Here is a 22855-nt window from a genome sequence, read left to right as displayed (position 1 = left end):
AGGAGCGTTTCCTAAAGGCAGCAGAAACACCCCTGTGGCATGTTGTCGTCCGGCTTTGAACCATGGACCTCTTTGGAGTAAGGCAAAGATGATGAACACTACCATGCATAGACCACAAGCAGTGCTGGAAAGAGTCTGTGTTCTGCATTCTCAACGACAAGATTTTGCGGAGAGTTTCCTTTCAAATTCAGCCAGCGTACCTGCAGATACATTTGTCAGCTGGTGCTTTCGCAGCCTTGGTGGAATAGAGCTGAGCGAAGCTGCCGTCCAAGCAGCCGACCCACATTTCATTCCCAGCCAGTATGTGAGCTTTCGTGCACCCGGCTCATGCAAGCAGTCACGCTTGCCAGAAGCCAGCGGTGCATCGTCCTCCTTTCAGAAAGCAGAGGTTGCATGGGCAGCAAAAGCAACAGGCCCTCCCCGTCGGGGAATCATACCCCGGTCTTCCGCGTGACAGGCGGAGATACTGTCCACTATACTAACAAGGAACGCATGAGGCGGTGGGGGAATACTGCAAACCTTTACATGTCTGAGTACAGCTGAGGTAGCAGTTTTGTCGGAACGTTGGAATTCCGCCAAGGTGATCAGTTCAGCCGTCTGGGAAAAGATACCGTGTATTGGTCTCTAAAACTTGTCCAGCATGCGCCGTTGCCTATTTCCAGCTGAGAGGAGCGAAGGGGATGCGGCCCCTTCGGCATAGAGATCCTTGACGGGAGGACAACTTGTCCCACTGACCCACTCGGCAGGACTCACCAGTCACTGAAGGGTATTCCCCTGTACCATGGAGCGGTTTCCACATCACACGGAGACGCAACAGATCAGGATGCCCTCCACCATGCTTCTGTAGGAGCAGAGTTTTTGGAGAAGGTGCATGCATGTCAATCTTCTACAGGCTCCTTAGCAAGTAGATGCGTTACTTCACCTTCTTACTTCAAGATGCTTGTTGGAAGGAAAGGCAGGTTTCACTGAGATGTGACCCCTGATCGCTGGATTCAAACGGCACGGTCCTAACTATGACACTACGGAACCTTCTCGCCTGCGTTGTTCTCAAGAGTTCCCCTGAAATAAGGACATCTGATGCCGCCCAGCAACTTGACAGCGGCGGCCAGAAAAAACATGTCGCAGGCGTTCTGCCGAAACCCGGGATCGAACCAGGGACCTTTAGATCTTCAGTCTAACGCTCTCCCAACTGAGCTATTTCGGCACAGCGGGCAGCGAGCCCAGTCCTGCCTGTGCTGTGCAACCTCAGTCAAGTTATCGTGCTAACAGCCAGTATGCGGCGACAAATGAATGCTAGTTTCTACGGAGATAAGGTGCATGGGGATCTTTTCCTAGGCTGGTGTTGCCTTGGCATGGAGACACGACCGTCAGAGGTATCCGCAAAGGGGAGTTTGTCCCCATAGGACGAGAGCACTTTCCATCAGGCACGAGTTAGCGGCCATCGATGGCCTCAGTCAGAAACGTGCGCTCTTGTAGCGTCCTTCACAGTGCCGATCGGGAGCAAAGTTACTCTCCTCCTAGCTTGGACTTCATGTCCAGCAATCCCAATGGCCTGCACTTGGTAGACCAAGCCCATTGCTGGTAAACAGTGCGGTGCAAAAGCAGATGTGGCCAGTACGGGGATCGAACCCGCGACCTTGGCGTTATTAGCACCACGCTCTAACCAACTGAGCTAACCGGCCCGGCCGGTGCCCTCGCCCCTCCGGCCGTGGATGACGAAGGTCACGTCCGGCACTGCCTTAGGCCTTACCCAGAAAGTGCCTGTGTGGGGATGTCTGCAGGGGCACTGGAGCATGCCCCTGAGCTTCAACACTCCTTCCAGTGAGGACGATACTTTGAATTTCTCAAATGGATTGAGATCTGTCATTTAATTGCCACATTCCTGACAAAGCTCACATTGGCCACAGCTGTTGGGGTAAACTTCCAATGCACTAATCGAGAAACCACCATAGACAAAGGACAGATTGATCCCATCCCTTTTGGTTAGGAGCGTTTCCTAAAGGCAGCAGAAACACCCCTGTGGCATGTTGTCGTCCGGCTTTGAACCATGGACCTCTTTGGAGTAAGGCAAAGATGATGAACACTACCATGCATAGACCACAAGCAGTGCTGGAAAGAGTCTGTGTTCTGCATTCTCAACGACAAGATTTTGCGGAGAGTTTCCTTTCAAATTCAGCCAGCGTACCTGCAGATACATTTGTCAGCTGGTGCTTTCGCAGCCTTGGTGGAATAGAGCTGAGCGAAGCTGCCGTCCAAGCAGCCGACCCACATTTCATTCCCAGCCAGTATGTGAGCTTTCGCGCACCCGGCTCATGCAAGCAGTCACGCTTGCCAGAAGCCAGCGGTGCATCGTCCTCCTTTCAGAAAGCAGAGGTTGCATGGGCAGCAAAAGCAACAGGCCCTCCCCGTCGGGGAATCGAACCCCGGTCTTCCGCGTGACAGGCGGAGATACTGTCCACTATACTAACGAGGAACACATGAGGCGGTGGGGGAATACTGCAAACCTTTACATGTCTGAGTACAGCTGAGGTAGCAGTTTTGTCGGAACGTTGGAATTCCGTCAAGGTGATCAGTTCAGCCGTCTGGGAAAAGATACCGTGTATTGGTCTCTAAAACTTGTCCAGCATGCGCCGTTGCCTATTTCCAGCTGAGAGGAGCGAAGGGGATGCGGCCCCTTCGGCATAGAGATCCTTGACGGGAGGACAACTTGTCCCGCTGACCCACTCGGCAGGACTCACCAGTCACTGAAGGGTATTCCCCTGTACCATGGAGCGGTTTCCACATCACACGGAGACGCAACAGATCAGGATGCCCTCCACCATGCTTCTGTAGGAGCAGAGTTTTTAGAGAAGGTGCATGCATGTCAATCTTCTACAGGCTCCTTAGCAAGTAGATGCGTTACTTCACCTTCTTACTTCAAGATGCTTGTTGGAAGGAAAGGCAGGTTTCACTGAGATGTGACCCCTGATCGCTGGATTCAAACGGCACGGTCCTAACTATGACACTACGGAACCTTCTCGCCTGCGTTGTTCTCAAGAGTTCCCCTGAAATAAGGACATCTGATGCCGCCCAGCAACTTGACAGCGGCGGCCAGAAAAAGCATGTCGCAGCCGTTCTGCCGAAACCCGGGATCGAACCAGGGACCTTTAGATCTTCAGTCTAACGCTCTCCCAACTGAGCTATTTCGGCACAGTGGGCAGCGAGCCCAGTCCTGCCTGTGCTGTGCAACCTCAGTCAAGTTATCGTGCTAACAGCCAGTATGCGGCGACAAATGAATGCTAGTTTCTACGGAGATAAGGTGCATGGGGATCTTTTCCTAGGCTGGTGTTGCCTTGGCATGGGGACACGACCGTCAGAGGTATCCGCAAAGGGGAGTTTGTCCCCATAGGACGAGAGCACTTTCCATCAGGCACGAGTTAGCGGCCATCGATGGCCTCAGTCAGAAACGTGCGCTCTTGTAGCGTCCTTCACAGTGCCGATCGGGAGCAAAGTTACTCTCCTCCTAGCTTGGACTTCATGTCCAGCAATCCCAATGGCCTGCACTTGGTAGACCAAGCCCATTGCTGGTAAACAGTGCGGTGCAAAAGCAGATGTGGCCAGTACGGGGATCGAACCCGCGACCTTGGCGTTATTAGCACCACGCTCTAACCCACTGAGCTAACCGGCCCGGCCGGTGCCCTCGCCCCTCCGGCCGTGGATGACGAAGGTCACGTCCGGCACTGCCTTAGGCCTTACCCAGAAAGTGCCTGTGTGGGGATGTCTGCAGGGGCACTGGAGCATGCCCCTGAGCTTCAACACTCCTTCCAGTGAGGACGATACTTTGAATTTCTCAAATGGATTGAGATCTGTCATTTAATTGCCACATTCCTGACAAAGCTCACATTGGCCACAGCTGTTGGGGTAAACTTCCAATGCACTAATCGAGAAACCACCATAGACAAAGGACAGATTGATCCCATCCCTTTTGGTTAGGAGCGTTTCCTAAAGGCAGCAGAAACACCCCTGTGGCATGTTGTCGTCCGGCTTTGAACCATGGACCTCTTTGGAGTAAGGCAAAGATGATGAACACTACCATGCATAGACCACAAGCAGTGCTGGAAAGAGTCTGTGTTCTGCATTCTCAACGACAAGATTTTGCGGAGAGTTTCCTTTCAAATTCAGCCAGCGTACCTGCAGATACATTTGTCAGCTGGTGCTTTCGCAGCCTTGGTGGAATAGAGCTGAGCGAAGCTGCCGTCCAAGCAGCCGACCCACATTTCATTCCCAGCCAGTATGTGAGCTTTCGCGCACCCGGCTCATGCAAGCAGTCACGCTTGCCAGAAGCCAGCGGTGCATCGTCCTCCTTTCAGAAAGCAGAGGTTGCATGGGCAGCAAAAGCGACAGGCCCTCCCCGTCGGGGAATCGAACCCCGGTCTTCCGCGTGACAGGCGGAGATACTGTCCACTATACTAACGAGGAACGCATGAGGCGGTGGGGGAATACTGCAAACCTTTACATGTCTGAGTACAGCTGAGGTAGCAGTTTTGTCGGAACGTTGGAATTCCGTCAAGGTGATCAGTTCAGCCGTCTGGGAAAAGATACCGTGTATTGGTCTCTAAAACTTGTCCAGCATGCGCCGTTGCCTATTTCCAGCTGAGAGGAGCGAAGGGGATGCGGCCCCTTCGGCATAGAGATCCTTGACGGGAGGACAACTTGTCCCGCTGACCCACTCGGCAGGACTCACCAGTCACTGAAGGGTATTCCCCTGTACCATGGAGCGGTTTCCACATCACACGGAGACGCAACAGATCAGGATGCCCTCCACCATGCTTCTGTAGGAGCAGAGTTTTTGGAGAAGGTGCATGCATGTCAATCTTCTACAGGCTCCTTAGCAAGTAGATGCGTTACTTCACCTTCTTACTTCAAGATGCTTGTTGGAAGGAAAGGCGGGTTTCACTGAGATGTGACCCCTGATCGCTGGATTCAAACGGCACGGTCCTAACTATGACACTACGGAACCTTCTCGTCTGCGTTGTTCTCGAGAGTTCCCCTGAAATAAGGACATCTGATGCTGCCCAGCAACTTCTCCTGCCTGTGCTGTGCAACCTCAGTCAAGTTATCGTGCTAACAGCCAGTATGCGGCGACAAATGAATGCTAGTTTCTACGGAGATAAGGTGCATGGGGATCTTTTCCTAGGCTGGTGTTGCCTTGGCATGGAGACACGACCGTCAGAGGTATCCGCAAAGGGGAGTTTGTCCCCATAGGACGAGAGCACTTTCCATCAGGCACGAGTTAGCGGCCATCGATGGCCTCAGTCAGAAACGTGCGCTCTTGTAGCGTCCTTCACAGTGCCGATCGGGAGCAAAGTTACTCTCCTCCTAGCTTGGACTTCATGTCCAGCAATCCCAATGGCCTGCACTTGGTAGACCAAGCCCATTGCTGGTAAACAGTGCGGTGCAAAAGCAGATGTGGCCAGTACGGGGATCTAACCCGCGACCTTGGCATTATTAGCACCACGCTCTAACCAACTGAGCTAACCGGCCCGGCCGGTGCCCTCGCCCCTCCGGCCGTGGATGACGAAGGTCACGTCCGGCACTGCCTTAGGCCTTACCCAGAAAGTGCCTGTGTGGGGATGTCTGCAGGGGCACTGGAGCATGCCCCTGAGCTTCAACACTCCTTCCAGTGAGGACGATACTTTGAATTTCTCAAATGGATTGAGATCTGTCATTTAATTGCCACATTCCTGACAAAGCTCACATTGGCCACAGCTGTTGGGGTAAACTTCCAATGCACTAATCGAGAAACCACCATAGACAAAGGACAGATTGATCCCATCCCTTTTGGTTAGGAGCGTTTCCTAAAGGCAGCAGAAACACCCCTGTGGCATGTTGTCGTCCGGCTTTGAACCATGGACCTCTTTGGAGTAAGGCAAAGATGATGAACACTACCATGCATAGACCACAAGCAGTGCTGGAAAGAGTCTGTGTTCTGCATTCTCAACGACAAGATTTTGCGGAGAGTTTCCTTTCAAATTCAGCCAGCGTACCTGCAGATACATTTGTCAGCTGGTGCTTTCGCAGCCTTGGTGGAATAGAGCTGAGCGAAGCTGCCGTCCAAGCAGCCGACCCACATTTCATTCCCAGCCAGTATGTGAGCTTTCGCGCACCCGGCTCATGCAAGCAGTCACGCTTGCCAGAAGCCAGCGGTGCATCGTCCTCCTTTCAGAAAGCAGAGGTTGCATGGGCAGCAAAAGCAACAGGCCCTCCCCGTCGGGAAATCGAACCCCGGACTTCCGCGTGACAGGCGGAGATACTGTCCACTATACTAATGAGGAACGCATGAGGCGGTGGGGGAATACTGCAAACCTTTACATGTCTGAGTACAGCTGAGGTAGCAGTTTTGTCGGAACGTTGGAATTCCGCCAAGGTGATCAGTTCAGCCGTCTGGGAAAAGATACCGTGTATTGGTCTCTAAAACTTGTCCAGCATGCGCCGTTGCCTATTTCCAGCTGAGAGGAGCGAAGGGGATGCGGCCCCTTCGGCATAGAGATCCTTGACGGGAGGACAACTTGTCCCACTGACCCACTCGGCAGGACTCACCAGTCACTGAAGGGTATTCCCCTGTACCATGGAGCGGTTTCCACATCACACGGAGACGCAACAGATCAGGATGCCCTCCACCATGCTTCTGTAGGAGCAGAGTTTTTGGAGAAGGTGCATGCATGTCAATCTTCTACAGGCTCCTTAGCAAGTAGATGCGTTACTTCACCTTCTTACTTCAAGATGCTTGTTGGAAGGAAAGGCAGGTTTCACTGAGATGTGACCCCTGATCGCTGGATTCAAACGGCACGGTCCTAACTATGACACTACGGAACCTTCTCGCCTGCGTTGTTCTCGAGAGTTTCCCTGAAATAAGGACATCTGATGCCGCCCAGCAACTTGACAGCGGCGGCCAGAAAAAGCATGTCGCAGGCGTTCTGCTGAAACCCGGGATCGAACCAGGGACCTTTAGATCTTCAGTCTAACGCTCTCCCAACTGAGCTATTTCGGCACTGCGGGCAGCGAGCCCAGTCCTGCCTGTGCTGTGCAACCTCAGTCAAGTTATCGTGCTAACAGCCAGTATGCGGCGACAAATGAATGCTAGTTTCTACGGAGATAAGGTGCGTGGGGATCTTTTCCTAGGCTGGTGTTGCCTTGGCATGGAGACACGACCGTCAGAGGTATCCGCAAAGGGGAGTTTGTCCCCATAGGACGAGAGCACTTTCCATCAGGCACGAGTTAGCGGCTATCGATGGCCTCAGTCAGAAACGTGCGCTCTTGTAGCGTCCTTCACAGTGCCGATCGGGAGCAAAGTTACTCTCCTCCTAGCTTGGACTTCATGTCCAGCAATCCCAATGGCCTGCACTTGGTAGACCAAGCCCATTGCTGGTAAACAGTGCGGTGCAAAAGCAGATGTGGCCAGTACGGGGATCGAACCCGCGACCTTGGCGTTATTAGCACCACGCTCTAACCAACTGAGCTAAACGGCCCGGCCGGTGCCCTCGCCCCTCCGGCCGTGGATGACGGAGGTCACGTCCGGCACTGCCTTAGGCCTTACCCAGAAAGTGCCTGTGTGGGGATGTCTGCAGGGGCACTGGAGCATGCCCCTGAGCTTCAACACTCCTTCCAGTGAGGACGATACTTTGAATTTCTCAAATGGATTGAGATCTGTCATTTAATTGCCACATTCCTGACAAAGCTCACATTGGCCACAGCTGTTGGGGTAAACTTCCAATGCACTAATCGAGAAACCACCATAGACAAAGGACAGATTGATCCCATCCCTTTTGGTTAGGAGCGTTTCCTAAAGGCAGCAGAAACACCCCTGTGGCATGTTGTCGTCCGGCTTTGAACCATGGACCTCTTTGGAGTAAGGCAAAGATGATGAACACTACCATGCATAGACCACAAGCAGTGCTGGAAAGAGTCTGTGTTCTGCATTCTCAACGACAAGATTTTGCGGAGAGTTTCCTTTCAAATTCAGCCAGCGTACCTGCAGATACATTTGTCAGCTGGTGCTTTCGCAGCCTTGGTGGAATAGAGCTGAGCGAAGCTGCCGTCCAAGCAGCCGACCCACATTTCATTCCCAGCCAGTATGTGAGCTTTCGCGCACCCGGCTCATGCAAGCAGTCACGCTTGCCAGAAGCCAGCGGTGCATCGTCCTCCTTTCAGAAAGCAGAGGTTGCATGGGCAGCAAAAGCAACAGGCCCCTGCCCGTCGGGGAATCGAACCCCGGTCTTCCGCGTGACAGGCGGAGATACTGTCCACTATACCAACAAGGAACGCATGAGGCGGTGGGGGAATACTGCAAACCTTTACATGTCTGAGTACAGCTGAGGTAGCAGTTTTGTCGGAACGTTGGAATTCCGTCAAGGTGATCAGTTTAGCCGTCTGGGAAAAGATACCGTGTATTGGTCTCTAAAACTTGTCCAGCATGCGCCGTTGCCTATTTCCAGCTGAGAGGAGCGAAGGGGATGCGGCCCCTTCGGCATAGAGATCCAAACGGCACGGTCCTAACTATGACACTACGGAACCTTCTCGCCTGCGTTGTTCTCGAGAGTTTCCCTGAAATAAGGACATCTGATGCCGCCCAGCAACTTGACAGCGGCGGCCAGAAAAAGCATGTCGCAGGCGTTCTGCTGAAACCCGGGATCGAACCAGGGACCTTTAGATCTTCAGTCTAACGCTCTCCCAACTGAGCTATTTCGGCACTGCGGGCAGCGAGCCCAGTCCTGCCTGTGCTGTGCAACCTCAGTCAAGTTATCGTGCTAACAGCCAGTATGCGGCGACAAATGAATGCTAGTTTCTACGGAGATAAGGTGCGTGGGGATCTTTTCCTAGGCTGGTGTTGCCTTGGCATGGAGACACGACCGTCAGAGGTATCCGCAAAGGGGAGTTTGTCCCCATAGGACGAGAGCACTTTCCATCAGGCACGAGTTAGCGGCTATCGATGGCCTCAGTCAGAAACGTGCGCTCTTGTAGCGTCCTTCACAGTGCCGATCGGGAGCAAAGTTACTCTCCTCCTAGCTTGGACTTCATGTCCAGCAATCCCAATGGCCTGCACTTGGTAGACCAAGCCCATTGCTGGTAAACAGTGCGGTGCAAAAGCAGATGTGGCCAGTACGGGGATCGAACCCGCGACCTTGGCGTTATTAGCACCACGCTCTAACCAACTGAGCTAAACGGCCCGGCCGGTGCCCTCGCCCCTCCGGCCGTGGATGACGGAGGTCACGTCCGGCACTGCCTTAGGCCTTACCCAGAAAGTGCCTGTGTGGGGATGTCTGCAGGGGCACTGGAGCATGCCCCTGAGCTTCAACACTCCTTCCAGTGAGGACGATACTTTGAATTTCTCAAATGGATTGAGATCTGTCATTTAATTGCCACATTCCTGACAAAGCTCACATTGGCCACAGCTGTTGGGGTAAACTTCCAATGCACTAATCGAGAAACCACCATAGACAAAGGACAGATTGATCCCATCCCTTTTGGTTAGGAGCGTTTCCTAAAGGCAGCAGAAACACCCCTGTGGCATGTTGTCGTCCGGCTTTGAACCATGGACCTCTTTGGAGTAAGGCAAAGATGATGAACACTACCATGCATAGACCACAAGCAGTGCTGGAAAGAGTCTGTGTTCTGCATTCTCAACGACAAGATTTTGCGGAGAGTTTCCTTTCAAATTCAGCCAGCGTACCTGCAGATACATTTGTCAGCTGGTGCTTTCGCAGCCTTGGTGGAATAGAGCTGAGCGAAGCTGCCGTCCAAGCAGCCGACCCACATTTCATTCCCAGCCAGTATGTGAGCTTTCGCGCACCCGGCTCATGCAAGCAGTCACGCTTGCCAGAAGCCAGCGGTGCATCGTCCTCCTTTCAGAAAGCAGAGGTTGCATGGGCAGCAAAAGCAACAGGCCCTCCCCGTCGGGGAATCGAACCCCGGTCTTCCGCGTGACAGGCGGAGATACTGTCCACTATACTAACGAGGAACGCATGAGGCGGCGGGGGAATACTGCAAACCTTTACATGTCTGAGTACAGCTGAGGTAGCAGTTTTGTCGGAACGTTGGAATTCCGCCAAGGTGATCAGTTCAGCCGTCTGGGAAAAGATACCGTGTATTGGTCTCTAAAACTTGTCCAGCATGCGCCGTTGCCTATTTCCAGCTGAGAGGAGCGAAGGGGATGCGGCCCCTTCGGCATAGAGATCCTTGACGGGAGGACAACTTGTCCCACTGACCCACTCGGCAGGACTCACCAGTCACTGAAGGGTATTCCCCTGTACCATGGAGCGGTTTCCACATCACACGGAGACGCAACAGATCAGGATGCCCTCCACCATGCTTCTGTAGGAGCAGAGTTTTTGGAGAAGGTGCATGCATGTCAATCTTCTACAGGCTCCTTAGCAAGTAGATGCGTTACTTCACCTTCTTACTTCAAGATGCTTGTTGGAAGGAAAGGCAGGTTTCACAGAGATGTGACCCCTGATCGCTGGATTCAAACGGCACGGTCCTAACTATGACACTACGGAACCTTCTCGCCTGCGTTGTTCTCAAGAGTTCCCCTGAAATAAGGACATCTGATGCCGCCCAGCAACTTGACAGCGGCGGCCAGAAAAGGCATGTCGCAGGCGTTCTGCCGAAACCCGGGATCGAACCAGGGACCTTTAGATCTTCAGTCTAACGCTCTCCCAACTGAGCTATTTCGGCACTGCGGGCAGCGAGCCCAGTCCTGCCTGTGCTGTGCAACCTCAGTCAAGTTATCGTGCTAACAGCCAGTATGCGGCAACAAATGAATGCTAGTTTCTACGGAGATAAGGTGCATGGGGATCTTTTCCTAGGCTGGTGTTGCCTTGGCATGGAGACACGACCGTCAGAGGTATCCGCAAAGGGGAGTTTGTCCCCATAGGACGAGAGCACTTTCCATCAGGCACGAGTTAGCGGCCATCGATGGCCTCAGTCAGAAACGTGCGCTCTTGTAGCGTCCTTCACAGTGCCGATCGGGAGCAAAGTTACTCTCCTCCTAGCTTGGACTTCATGTCCAGCAATCCCAATGGCCTGCACTTGGTAGACCAAGCCCATTGCTGGTAAACAGTGCGGTGCAAAAGCAGAGGTGGCCAGTACGGGGATCGAACCCGCAACCTTGGTGTTATTAGCACCACGCTTTAACCAACTGAGCTAACCGGCCCGGCCGGTGCCCTCACCCCTCCGGCCGTGGATGACGAAGGTCACGTCCGGCACTGCCTTAGGCCTTACCCAGAAAGTGCCTGTGTGGGGATGTCTGCAGGGGCACTGGAGCATGCCCCTGAGCTTCAACACTCCTTCCAGTGAGGACGATACTTTGAATTTCTCAAATGGATTGAGATCTGTCATTTAATTGCCACATTCCTGACAAAGCTCACATTGGCCACAGCTGTTGGGGTAAACTTCCAATGCACTAATCGAGAAACCACCATAGACAAAGGACAGATTGATCCCATCCCTTTTGGTTAGGAGCGTTTCCTAAAGGCAGCAGAAACACCCCTGTGGCATGTTGTCGTCCGGCTTTGAACCATGGACCTCTTTGGAGTAAGGCAAAGATGATGAACACTACCATGCATAGACCACAAGCAGTGCTGGAAAGAGTCTGTGTTCTGCATTCTCAATGACAAGATTTTGCGGAGAGTTTCCTTTCAAATTCAGCCAGCGTACCTGCAGATACATTTGTCAGCTGGTGCTTTCGCAGCCTTGGTGGAATAGAGCTGAGCGAAGCTGCCGTCCAAGCAGCTGACCCACATTTCATTCCCAGCCAGTATGTGAGCTTTCGCGCACCCGGCTCATGCAAGCAGCCACGCTTGCCAGAAGCCAGCGGTGCATCGTCCTCCTTTCAGAAAGCAGAGGTTGCATGGGCAGCAAAAGCGACAGGCCCTCTCCGTCGGGGAATCGAACCCCTGTCTTCCGCGTGACAGGCGGAGATACTGTCCACTATACTAACAAGGAACGCATGAGGCGGTGGGGGAATACTGCAAACCTTTACATGTCTGAGTACAGCTGAGGTAGCAGTTTTGTCGGAACGTTGGAATTCCGTCAAGGTGATCAGTTCAACTGTCTGGGAAAAGATACCGTGTATTGGTCTCTAAAACTTGTCCAGCATGCGCCGTTGCCTATTTCCAGCTGAGAGGAGCGAAGGGGATGCGGCCCCTTCGGCATAGAGATCCTTGATGGGAGGACAACTTGTCCCACAGACCCACTCGGCAGGACTCACCAGTCACTGAAGGGTATTCCCCTGTACCATGGAGCGGTTTCCACATCACACGGAGACGCAACAGATCAGGATGCCCCCCACCATGCTTCTGTAGGAGCAGAGTTTTTGGAGAAGGTGCATGCATGTCAATCTTCTACAGGCTCCTTAGCAAGTAGATGCGTTACTTCACCTTCTTACTTCAAGAATCTTGTTGGAAGGAAAGGCAGGTTTCACTGAGATGTGACCCCTGATCGCTGGATTCAAACGGCACGGTCCTAACTATGACACTACGGAACCTTCTCGCCTGCGTTGTTCTCAAGAGTTCCCCTGAAATAAGGACATCTGATGCCGCCCAGCAACTTGACAGCGGCGGCCAGAAAAAGCATGTCGCAGGCGTTCTGCCGAAACCCGGGATCAAACCAGGGACCTTTAGATCTTCAGTCTAACGCTCTCCCAACTGAGCTATTTCGGCACGGTGGGCAGCGAGCCCAGTCCTGCCTGTGCTGTGCAACCTCAGTCAAGTTATCGAGCTAACAGCCAGTATGCGGCGACAAATGAATGCTAGTTTCTACGGAGATAAGGTGCATGGGGATCTTTTCCTAGGCTGGTGTTGCCTTGGCATGGAGACACGACCGTCAGAGGTATCCGCAAAGGGGAGTTTGTCCCCATAGGACGAGAGCACTTTCCATCAGGCACGAGTTAGCGGCCATCGATGGCCTCAGTCAGAAACGTGCGCTCTTGTAGCGTCCTTCACAGTGCCGATCGGGAGCAAAGTTACTCTCCTCCTAGCTTGGACTTCATGTCCAGCAATCCCAATGGCCTGCACTTGGTAGACCAAGCCCATTGCTGGTAAACAGTGCGGTGCAAAAGCAGAGGTGGCCAGTACGGGGATCGAACCCGCGACCTTGGCGTTATTAGCACCACGCTCTAACCAACTGAGCTAACCGGCCCGGCCGGTGCCCTCGCCCCTCCGGCCGTGGATGACGAAGGTCACGTCCGGCACTGCCTTAGGCCTTACCCAGAAAGTGCCTGTGTGGGGATGTCTGCAGGGGCACTGGAGCATGCCCCTGAGCTTCAACACTCCTTCCAGTGAGGACGATACTTTGAATTTCTCAAATGGATTGAGATCTGTCATTTAATTGCCACATTCCTGACAAAGCTCACATTGGCCACAGCTGTTGGTGTAAACTTCCAATGCACTAATCGAGAAACCACCATAGACAAAGGACAGATTGATCCCATCCCTTTTGGTTAGGAGCGTTTCCTAAAGGCAGCAGAAACACCCCTGTGGCATGTTGTCGTCCGGCTTTGAACCATGGACCTCTTTGGAGTAAGGCAAAGATGATGAACACTACCATGCATAGACCACAAGCAGTGCTGGAAAGAGTCTGTGTTCTGCATTCTCAACGACAAGATTTTGCGGAGAGTTTCCTTTCAAATTCAGCCAGCGTACCTGCAGATACATTTGTCAGCTGGTGCTTTCGCAGCCTTGGTGGAATAGAGCTGAGCGAAGCTGCCGTCCAAGCAGCCGACCCACATTTCATTCCCAGCCAGTATGTGAGCTTTCGCGCACCCGGCTCATGCAAGCAGTCACGCTTGCCAGAAGCCAGCGGTGCATCGTCCTCCTTTCAGAAAGCAGAGGTTGCATGGGCAGCAAAAGCAACAGGCCCTCCCCGTCGGGGAATCGAACCTCGGTCTTCCGCGTGACAGGCGGAGATACTGTCCACTATACTAACGAGGAACGCAGGAGGCGGCGGGGGAATACTGCAAACCTTTACATGTCTGAGTACAGCTGAGGTAGCAGTTTTGTCGGAACGTTGGAATTCCGCCAAGGTGATCAGTTCAGCCGTCTGGGAAAAGATACCGTGTATTGGTCTCTAAAACTTGTCCAGCATGCGCCGTTGCCTATTTCCAGCTGAGAGGAGCGAAGGGGATGCGGCCCCTTCGGCATAGAGATCCTTGACGGGAGGACAACTTGTCCCGCTGACCCACTCGGCAGGACTCACCAGTCACTGAAGGGTATTCCCCTGTACCATGGAGCGGTTTCCACATCACACGGAGACGCAACAGATCAGGATGCCCTCCACCATGCTTCTGTAGGAGCAGAGTTTTTGGAGAAGGTGCATGCATGTCAATCTTCTACAGGCTCCTTAGCAAGTAGATGCGTTACTTCACCTTCTTACTTCAAGATGCTTGTTGGAAGGAAAGGCAGGTTTCACAGAGATGTGACCCCTGATCGCTGGATTCAAACGGCACGGTCCTAACTATGACACTACGGAACCTTCTCGCCTGCGTTGTTCTCAAGAGTTCCCCTGAAATAAGGACATCTGATGCCGCCCAGCAACTTGACAGCGGCGGCCAGAAAAAGCATGTCGCAGGCGTTCTGCCGAAACCCGGGATCGAACCAGGGACCTTTAGATCTTCAGTCTAACGCTCTCCCAACTGAGCTATTTCGGCACAGTGGGCAGCGAGCCCAGTCCTGCCTGTGCTGTGCAACCTCAGTCAAGTTATCGTGCTAACAGCCAGTATGCGGCGACAAATGAATGCTAGTTTCTACGGAGATAAGGTGCATGGGGATCTTTTCCTAGGCTGGTGTTGCCTTGGCATGGGGACACGACCGTCAGAGGTATCCGCAAAGGGGAGTTTGTCCCCATAGGACGAGAGCACTTTCCATCAGGCACGATTTAGCGGCCATCGATGGCCTCAGTCAGAAACGTGCGCTCTTGTAGCGTCCTTCACAGTGCCGATCGGGAGCAAAGTTACTCTCCTCCTAGCTTGGACTTCATGTCCAGCAATCCCAATGGCCTGCACTTGGTAGACCAAGCCCATTGCTGGTAAACAGTGCGGTGCAAAAGCAGGCGTGGCCAGTACGGGGATCAAACCCGCGACCTTGGCGTTATTAGCACCACGCTCTAACCAACTGAGCTAACCGGCCCGGCCGGTGCCCTCGCCCCTCCGGCCGTGGATGACGAAGGTCACGTCCGGCACTGCCTTAGGCCTTACCCAGAAAGTGCCTGTGTGGGGATGTCTGCAGGGGCACTGGAGCATGCCCCTGAGCTTCAACACTCCTTCCAGTGAGGACGATACTTTGAATTTCTCAAATGGATTGAGATCTGTCATTTAATTGCCACATTCCTGACAAAGCTCACATTGGCCACAGCTGTTGGTGTAAACTTCCAATGCACTAATCGAGAAACCACCATAGACAAAGGACAGATTGATCCCATCCCTTTTGGTTAGGAGCGTTTCCTAAAGGCAGCAGAAACACCCCTGTGGCATGTTGTCGTCCGGCTTTGAACCATGGACCTCTTTGGAGTAAGGCAAAGATGATGAACACTACCATGCATAGACCACAAGCAGTGCTGGAAAGAGTCTGTGTTCTGCATTCTCAACGACAAGATTTTGCGGAGAGTTTCCTTTCAAATTCAGCCAGCGTACCTGCAGATACATTTGTCAGCTGGTGCTTTCGCAGCCTTGGTGGAATAGAGCTGAGCGAAGCTGCCGTCCAAGCAGCTGACCCACATTTCATTCCCAGCCAGTATGTGAGCTTTCGCGCACCCGGCTCATGCAAGCAGCCACGCTTGCCAGAAGCCAGCGGTGCATCGTCCTCCTTTCAGAAAGCAGAGGTTGCATGGGCAGCAAAAGCGACAGGCCCTCTCCGTCGGGGAATCGAACCCCGGTCTTCCGCGTGACAGGCGGAGATACTGTCCACTATACTAACGAGGAACGCATGAGGCGGTGGGGGAATACTGCAAACCTTTACATGTCTGAGTACAGCTGAGGTAGCAGTTTTGTCGGAACGTTGGAATTCCGTCAAGGTGATCAGTTCAGCTGTCTGGGAAAAGATACCATGTATTGGTCTCTAAAACTTGTCCAGCATGCGCCGTTGCCTATTTCCAGCTGAGAGGAGCGAAGGGGATGCGGCCCCTTCGGCATAGAGATCCTTGACGGGAGGACAACTTGTCCCACAGACCCACTCGGCAGGACTCACCAGTCACTGAAGGGTATTCCCCTGTACCATGGAGCGGTTTCCACATCACACGGAGACGCAACAGATCAGGATGCCCCCCACCATGCTTCTGTAGGAGCAGAGTTTTTGGAGAAGGTGCATGCATGTCAATCTTCTACAGGCTCCTTAGCAAGTAGATGCGTTACTTCACCTTCTTACTTCAAGATGCTTGTTGGAAGGAAAGGCAGGTTTCACTGAGATGTGACCCCTGATCGCTGGATTCAAACGGCACGGTCCTAACTATGACACTACGGAACCTTCTCGCCTGCGTTGTTCTCAAGAGTTCCCCTGAAATAAGGACATCTGATGCCGCCCAGCAACTTGACAGCGGCGGCCAGAAAAAGCATGTCGCAGGCGTTCTGCCGAAACCCGGGATCGAACCAGGGACCTTTAGATCTTCAGTCTAACGCTCTCCCAACTGAGCTATTTCGGCACGGTGGGCAGCTAGCCCAGTCCTGCCTGTGCTGTGCAACCTCAGTCAAGTTATCGAGCTAACAGCCAGTATGCGGCAACAAATGAATGCTAGTTTCTACGGAGATAAGGTGCATGGGGATCTTTTCCTAGGCTGGTGTTGCCTTGGCATGGAAACACGACCGTCAGAGGTATCCGCAAAGGGGAGTTTGTCCCCATAGGACGAGAGCACTTTCCATCAGGCACGAGTTAGCGGCCATCGATGGCCTCAGTCAGAAACGTGCGCTCTTGTAGCGTCCTTCACAGTGCCGATCGGGAGCAAAGTTACTCTCCTCCTAGCTTGGACTTCATGTCCAGCAATCCCAATGGCCTGCACTTGGTAGACCAAGCCCATTGCTGGTAAACAGTGCGGTGCAAAAGCAGATGTGGCCAGTACGGGGATCGAACCCGCGACCTTGGCGTTATTAGCACCACGCTCTAACCAACTGAGCTAAACGGCCCGGCCGGTGCCCTCGCCCCTCCGGCCGTGGATGACGGAGGTCACGTCCGGCACTGCCTTAGGCCTTACCCAGAAAGTGCCTGTGTGGGGATGTCTGCAGGGGCACTGGAGCATGCCCCTGAGCTTCAACACTCCTTCCAGTGAGGACGATACTTTGAATTTCTCAAATGGATTGAGATCTGTCATTTAATTGCCACATTCCTGACAAAGCTCACATTGGCCACAGCTGTTGGGGTAAACTTCCAATGCACTAATCGAGAAACCACCATAGACAAAGGACAGATTGATCCCATCCCTTTTGGTTAGGAGCGTTTCCTAAAGGCAGCAGAAACACCCCTGTGGCATGTTGTCGTCCGGCTTTGAACCATGGACCTCTTTGGAGTAAGGCAAAGATGATGAACACTACCATGCATAGACCACAAGCAGTGCTGGAAAGAGTCTGTGTTCTGCATTCTCAACGACAAGATTTTGCGGAGAGTTTCCTTTCAAATTCAGCCAGCGTACCTGCAGATACATTTGTCAGCTGGTGCTTTCGCAGCCTTGGTGGAATAGAGCTGAGCGAAGCTGCCGTCCAAGCAGCCGACCCACATTTCATTCCCAGCCAGTATGTGAGCTTTCGCGCACCCGGCTCATGCAAGCAGTCACGCTTGCCAGAAGCCAGCGGTGCATCGTCCTCCTTTCAGAAAGCAGAGGTTGCATGGGCAGCAAAAGCAACAGGCCCTCCCCGTCGGGGAATCGAACCCCGGTCTTCCGCGTGACAGGCGGAGATACTGTCCACTATACTAACGAGGAACGCATGAGGCGGCGGGGGAATACTGCAAACCTTTACATGTCTGAGTACAGCTGAGGTAGCAGTTTTGTCGGAACGTTGGAATTCCGCCAAGGTGATCAGTTCAGCCGTCTGGGAAAAGATACCGTGTATTGGTCTCTAAAACTTGTCCAGCATGCGCCGTTGCCTATTTCCAGCTGAGAGGAGCGAAGGGGATGCGGCCCCTTCGGCATAGAGATCCTTGACGGGAGGACAACTTGTCCCACTGACCCACTCGGCAGGACTCACCAGTCACTGAAGGGTATTCCCCTGTACCATGGAGCGGTTTCCACATCACACGGAGACGCAACAGATCAGGATGCCCTCCACCATGCTTCTGTAGGAGCAGAGTTTTTGGAGAAGGTGCATGCATGTCAATCTTCTACAGGCTCCTTAGCAAGTAGATGCGTTACTTCACCTTCTTACTTCAAGATGCTTGTTGGAAGGAAAGGCAGGTTTCACAGAGATGTGACCCCTGATCGCTGGATTCAAACGGCACGGTCCTAACTATGACACTACGGAACCTTCTCGCCTGCGTTGTTCTCAAGAGTTCCCCTGAAATAAGGACATCTGATGCCGCCCAGCAACTTGACAGCGGCGGCCAGAAAAGGCATGTCGCAGGCGTTCTGCCGAAACCCGGGATCGAACCAGGGACCTTTAGATCTTCAGTCTAACGCTCTCCCAACTGAGCTATTTCGGCACTGCGGGCAGCGAGCCCAGTCCTGCCTGTGCTGTGCAACCTCAGTCAAGTTATCGTGCTAACAGCCAGTATGCGGCAACAAATGAATGCTAGTTTCTACGGAGATAAGGTGCATGGGGATCTTTTCCTAGGCTGGTGTTGCCTTGGCATGGAGACACGACCGTCAGAGGTATCCGCAAAGGGGAGTTTGTCCCCATAGGACGAGAGCACTTTCCATCAGGCACGAGTTAGCGGCCATCGATGGCCTCAGTCAGAAACGTGCGCTCTTGTAGCGTCCTTCACAGTGCCGATCGGGAGCAAAGTTACTCTCCTCCTAGCTTGGACTTCATGTCCAGCAATCCCAATGGCCTGCACTTGGTAGACCAAGCCCATTGCTGGTAAACAGTGCGGTGCAAAAGCAGAGGTGGCCAGTACGGGGATCGAACCCGCAACCTTGGTGTTATTAGCACCACGCTTTAACCAACTGAGCTAACCGGCCCGGCCGGTGCCCTCGCCCCTCCGGCCGTGGATGACGAAGGTCACGTCCGGCACTGCCTTAGGCCTTACCCAGAAAGTGCCTGTGTGGGGATGTCTGCAGGGGCACTGGAGCATGCCCCTGAGCTTCAACACTCCTTCCAGTGAGGACGATACTTTGAATTTCTCAAATGGATTGAGATCTGTCATTTAATTGCCACATTCCTGACAAAGCTCACATTGGCCACAGCTGTTGGGGTAAACTTCCAATGCACTAATCGAGAAACCACCATAGACAAAGGACAGATTGATCCCATCCCTTTTGGTTAGGAGCGTTTCCTAAAGGCAGCAGAAACACCCCTGTGGCATGTTGTCGTCCGGCTTTGAACCATGGACCTCTTTGGAGTAAGGCAAAGATGATGAACACTACCATGCATAGACCACAAGCAGTGCTGGAAAGAGTCTGTGTTCTGCATTCTCAACGACAAGATTTTGCGGAGAGTTTCCTTTCAAATTCAGCCAGCGTACCTGCAGATACATTTGTCAGCTGGTGCTTTCGCAGCCTTGGTGGAATAGAGCTGAGCGAAGCTGCCGTCCAAGCAGCTGACCCACATTTCATTCCCAGCCAGTATGTGAGCTTTCGCGCACCCGGCTCATGCAAGCAGCCACGCTTGCCAGAAGCCAGCGGTGCATCGTCCTCCTTTCAGAAAGCAGAGGTTGCATGGGCAGCAAAAGCGACAGGCCCTCTCCGTCGGGGAATCGAACCCCTGTCTTCCGCGTGACAGGCGGAGATACTGTCCACTATACTAACGAGGAACGCATGAGGCGGTGGGGGAATACTGCAAACCTTTACATGTCTGAGTACAGCTGAGGTAGCAGTTTTGTCGGAACGTTGGAATTCCGTCAAGGTGATCAGTTCAGCTGTCTGGGAAAAGATACCGTGTATTGGTCTCTAAAACTTGTCCAGCATGCGCCGTTGCCTATTTCCAGCTGAGAGGAGCGAAGGGGATGCGGCCCCTTCGGCATAGAGATCCTTGATGGGAGGACAACTTGTCCCACAGACCCACTCGGCAGGACTCACCAGTCACTGAAGGGTATTCCCCTGTACCATGGAGCGGTTTCCACATCACACGGAGACGCAACAGATCAGGATGCCCCCCACCATGCTTCTGTAGGAGCAGAGTTTTTGGAGAAGGTGCATGCATGTCAATCTTCTACAGGCTCCTTAGCAAGTAGATGCGTTACTTCACCTTCTTACTTCAAGAATCTTGTTGGAAGGAAAGGCAGGTTTCACTGAGATGTGACCCCTGATCGCTGGATTCAAACGGCACGGTCCTAACTATGACACTACGGAACCTTCTCGCCTGCGTTGTTCTCAAGAGTTCCCCTGAAATAAGGACATCTGATGCCGCCCAGCAACTTGACAGCGGCGGCCAGAAAAAGCATGTCGCAGGCGTTCTGCCGAAACCCGGGATCAAACCAGGGACCTTTAGATCTTCAGTCTAACGCTCTCCCAACTGAGCTATTTCGGCACGGTGGGCAGCGAGCCCAGTCCTGCCTGTGCTGTGCAACCTCAGTCAAGTTATCGAGCTAACAGCCAGTATGCGGCGACAAATGAATGCTAGTTTCTACGGAGATAAGGTGCATGGGGATCTTTTCCTAGGCTGGTGTTGCCTTGGCATGGAGACACGACCGTCAGAGGTATCCGCAAAGGGGAGTTTGTCCCCATAGGACGAGAGCACTTTCCATCAGGCACGAGTTAGCGGCCATCGATGGCCTCAGTCAGAAACGTGCGCTCTTGTAGCGTCCTTCACAGTGCCGATCGGGAGCAAAGTTACTCTCCTCCTAGCTTGGACTTCATGTCCAGCAATCCCAATGGCCTGCACTTGGTAGACCAAGCCCATTGCTGGTAAACAGTGCGGTGCAAAAGCAGAGGTGGCCAGTACGGGGATCGAACCCGCGACCTTGGCATTATTAGCACCACGCTCTAACCAACTGAGCTAACCGGCCCGGCCGGTGCCCTCGCCCCTCCGGCCGTGGATGACGAAGGTCACGTCCGGCACTGCCTTAGGCCTTACCCAGAAAGTGCCTGTGTGGGGATGTCTGCAGGGGCACTGGAGCATGCCCCTGAGCTTCAACACTCCTTCCAGTGAGGACGATACTTTGAATTTCTCAAATGGATTGAGATCTGTCATTTAATTGCCACATTCCTGACAAAGCTCACATTGGCCACAGCTGTTGGTGTAAACTTCCAATGCACTAATCGAGAAACCACCATAGACAAAGGACAGATTGATCCCATCCCTTTTGGTTAGGAGCGTTTCCTAAAGGCAGCAGAAACACCCCTGTGGCATGTTGTCGTCCGGCTTTGAACCATGGACCTCTTTGGAGTAAGGCAAAGATGATGAACACTACCATGCATAGACCACAAGCAGTGCTGGAAAGAGTCTGTGTTCTGCATTCTCAACGACAAGATTTTGCGGAGAGTTTCCTTTCAAATTCAGCCAGCGTACCTGCAGATACATTTGTCAGCTGGTGCTTTCGCAGCCTTGGTGGAATAGAGCTGAGCGAAGCTGCCGTCCAAGCAGCCGACCCACATTTCATTCCCAGCCAGTATGTGAGCTTTCGCGCACCCGGCTCATGCAAGCAGTCACGCTTGCCAGAAGCCAGCGGTGCATCGTCCTCCTTTCAGAAAGCAGAGGTTGCATGGGCAGCGAAAGCAACAGGCCCTCCCCGTCGGGGAATCGAACCTCGGTCTTCCGCGTGACAGGCGGAGATACTGTCCACTATACTAACGAGGAACGCAGGAGGCGGCGGGGGAATACTGCAAACCTTTACATGTCTGAGTACAGCTGAGGTAGCAGTTTTGTCGGAACGTTGGAATTCCGCCAAGGTGATCAGTTCAGCCGTCTGGGAAAAGATACCGTGTATTGGTCTCTAAAACTTGTCCAGCATGCGCCGTTGCCTATTTCCAGCTGAGAGGAGCGAAGGGGATGCGGCCCCTTCGGCATAGAGATCCTTGACGGGAGGACAACTTGTCCCGCTGACCCACTCGGCAGGACTCACCAGTCACTGAAGGGTATTCCCCTGTACCATGGAGCGGTTTCCACATCACACGGAGACGCAACAGATCAGGATGCCCTCCACCATGCTTCTGTAGGAGCAGAGTTTTTGGAGAAGGTGCATGCATGTCAATCTTCTACAGGCTCCTTAGCAAGTAGATGCGTTACTTCACCTTCTTACTTCAAGATGCTTGTTGGAAGGAAAGGCAGGTTTCACTGAGATGTGACCCCTGATCGCTGGATTCAAACGGCACGGTCCTAACTATGACACTACGGAACCTTCTCGCCTGCGTTGTTCTCAAGAGTTCCCCTGAAATAAGGACATCTGATGCCGCCCAGCAACTTGACAGCGGCGGCCAGAAAAAGCATGTCGCAGGCGTTCTGCCGAAACCCGGGATCGAACCAGGGACCTTTAGATCTTCAGTCTAACGCTCTCCCAACTGAGCTATTTCGGCACAGTGGGCAGCGAGCCCAGTCCTGCCTGTGCTGTGCAACCTCAGTCAAGTTATCGTGCTAACAGCCAGTATGCGGCGACAAATGAATGCTAGTTTCTACGGAGATAAGGTGCATGGGGATCTTTTCCTAGGCTGGTGTTGCCTTGGCATGGGGACACGACCGTCAGAGGTATCCGCAAAGGGGAGTTTGTCCCCATAGGACGAGAGCACTTTCCATCAGGCACGATTTAGC

The 22855-nt window shown here is 53.1% G+C and overlaps 24 non-coding genes across 24 annotated transcripts; all 24 read right to left on the bottom strand.

Annotated features, from left to right (window-relative positions):
• Window positions 1–1131: 1131 nt before the first annotated feature.
• Window positions 1132–1204, bottom strand: trnaf-gaa (transfer RNA phenylalanine (anticodon GAA)). The gene has a single exon. It is a non-coding gene; the product is annotated as a tRNA-Phe (tRNA).
• Window positions 1205–1608: 404 nt separating this feature from the next.
• On the bottom strand, window positions 1609–1682 carry trnai-aau (transfer RNA isoleucine (anticodon AAU)). Its single transcript has one exon. It is a non-coding gene; the product is annotated as a tRNA-Ile (tRNA).
• Window positions 1683–2401: 719 nt separating this feature from the next.
• trnad-guc (transfer RNA aspartic acid (anticodon GUC)) lies at window positions 2402–2473 on the bottom strand. Its single transcript has one exon. It is a non-coding gene; the product is annotated as a tRNA-Asp (tRNA).
• Window positions 2474–3116: 643 nt separating this feature from the next.
• Window positions 3117–3189, bottom strand: trnaf-gaa (transfer RNA phenylalanine (anticodon GAA)). Its single transcript has one exon. It is a non-coding gene; the product is annotated as a tRNA-Phe (tRNA).
• A 404-nt stretch (window positions 3190–3593) lies between these two features.
• trnai-aau (transfer RNA isoleucine (anticodon AAU)) lies at window positions 3594–3667 on the bottom strand. Its single transcript has one exon. It is a non-coding gene; the product is annotated as a tRNA-Ile (tRNA).
• A 719-nt stretch (window positions 3668–4386) lies between these two features.
• On the bottom strand, window positions 4387–4458 carry trnad-guc (transfer RNA aspartic acid (anticodon GUC)). Its single transcript has one exon. It is a non-coding gene; the product is annotated as a tRNA-Asp (tRNA).
• Window positions 4459–5449: 991 nt separating this feature from the next.
• trnai-aau (transfer RNA isoleucine (anticodon AAU)) lies at window positions 5450–5523 on the bottom strand. Its single transcript has one exon. It is a non-coding gene; the product is annotated as a tRNA-Ile (tRNA).
• A 1434-nt stretch (window positions 5524–6957) lies between these two features.
• Window positions 6958–7030, bottom strand: trnaf-gaa (transfer RNA phenylalanine (anticodon GAA)). Its single transcript has one exon. It is a non-coding gene; the product is annotated as a tRNA-Phe (tRNA).
• A 404-nt stretch (window positions 7031–7434) lies between these two features.
• Window positions 7435–7508, bottom strand: trnai-aau (transfer RNA isoleucine (anticodon AAU)). Its single transcript has one exon. It is a non-coding gene; the product is annotated as a tRNA-Ile (tRNA).
• Window positions 7509–8655: 1147 nt separating this feature from the next.
• trnaf-gaa (transfer RNA phenylalanine (anticodon GAA)) lies at window positions 8656–8728 on the bottom strand. Its single transcript has one exon. It is a non-coding gene; the product is annotated as a tRNA-Phe (tRNA).
• A 404-nt stretch (window positions 8729–9132) lies between these two features.
• trnai-aau (transfer RNA isoleucine (anticodon AAU)) lies at window positions 9133–9206 on the bottom strand. Its single transcript has one exon. It is a non-coding gene; the product is annotated as a tRNA-Ile (tRNA).
• Window positions 9207–9925: 719 nt separating this feature from the next.
• On the bottom strand, window positions 9926–9997 carry trnad-guc (transfer RNA aspartic acid (anticodon GUC)). Its single transcript has one exon. It is a non-coding gene; the product is annotated as a tRNA-Asp (tRNA).
• A 643-nt stretch (window positions 9998–10640) lies between these two features.
• On the bottom strand, window positions 10641–10713 carry trnaf-gaa (transfer RNA phenylalanine (anticodon GAA)). Its single transcript has one exon. It is a non-coding gene; the product is annotated as a tRNA-Phe (tRNA).
• A 1912-nt stretch (window positions 10714–12625) lies between these two features.
• On the bottom strand, window positions 12626–12698 carry trnaf-gaa (transfer RNA phenylalanine (anticodon GAA)). Its single transcript has one exon. It is a non-coding gene; the product is annotated as a tRNA-Phe (tRNA).
• Window positions 12699–13102: 404 nt separating this feature from the next.
• On the bottom strand, window positions 13103–13176 carry trnai-aau (transfer RNA isoleucine (anticodon AAU)). The gene has a single exon. It is a non-coding gene; the product is annotated as a tRNA-Ile (tRNA).
• A 1434-nt stretch (window positions 13177–14610) lies between these two features.
• trnaf-gaa (transfer RNA phenylalanine (anticodon GAA)) lies at window positions 14611–14683 on the bottom strand. The gene has a single exon. It is a non-coding gene; the product is annotated as a tRNA-Phe (tRNA).
• A 404-nt stretch (window positions 14684–15087) lies between these two features.
• Window positions 15088–15161, bottom strand: trnai-aau (transfer RNA isoleucine (anticodon AAU)). Its single transcript has one exon. It is a non-coding gene; the product is annotated as a tRNA-Ile (tRNA).
• Window positions 15162–16595: 1434 nt separating this feature from the next.
• Window positions 16596–16668, bottom strand: trnaf-gaa (transfer RNA phenylalanine (anticodon GAA)). The gene has a single exon. It is a non-coding gene; the product is annotated as a tRNA-Phe (tRNA).
• A 404-nt stretch (window positions 16669–17072) lies between these two features.
• trnai-aau (transfer RNA isoleucine (anticodon AAU)) lies at window positions 17073–17146 on the bottom strand. Its single transcript has one exon. It is a non-coding gene; the product is annotated as a tRNA-Ile (tRNA).
• A 719-nt stretch (window positions 17147–17865) lies between these two features.
• trnad-guc (transfer RNA aspartic acid (anticodon GUC)) lies at window positions 17866–17937 on the bottom strand. Its single transcript has one exon. It is a non-coding gene; the product is annotated as a tRNA-Asp (tRNA).
• A 643-nt stretch (window positions 17938–18580) lies between these two features.
• Window positions 18581–18653, bottom strand: trnaf-gaa (transfer RNA phenylalanine (anticodon GAA)). Its single transcript has one exon. It is a non-coding gene; the product is annotated as a tRNA-Phe (tRNA).
• Window positions 18654–20565: 1912 nt separating this feature from the next.
• Window positions 20566–20638, bottom strand: trnaf-gaa (transfer RNA phenylalanine (anticodon GAA)). Its single transcript has one exon. It is a non-coding gene; the product is annotated as a tRNA-Phe (tRNA).
• Window positions 20639–21042: 404 nt separating this feature from the next.
• On the bottom strand, window positions 21043–21116 carry trnai-aau (transfer RNA isoleucine (anticodon AAU)). Its single transcript has one exon. It is a non-coding gene; the product is annotated as a tRNA-Ile (tRNA).
• Window positions 21117–22550: 1434 nt separating this feature from the next.
• trnaf-gaa (transfer RNA phenylalanine (anticodon GAA)) lies at window positions 22551–22623 on the bottom strand. The gene has a single exon. It is a non-coding gene; the product is annotated as a tRNA-Phe (tRNA).
• Window positions 22624–22855: the final 232 nt, after the last annotated feature.

The sequence above is a fragment of the Salminus brasiliensis genome, chromosome 22 (genome assembly GCF_030463535.1).
Source record: "Salminus brasiliensis chromosome 22, fSalBra1.hap2, whole genome shotgun sequence".
Classification (NCBI taxonomy): domain Eukaryota; kingdom Metazoa; phylum Chordata; class Actinopteri; order Characiformes; family Bryconidae; genus Salminus; species Salminus brasiliensis.
This window is presented reverse-complemented; position numbering and strand designations above follow the sequence as displayed.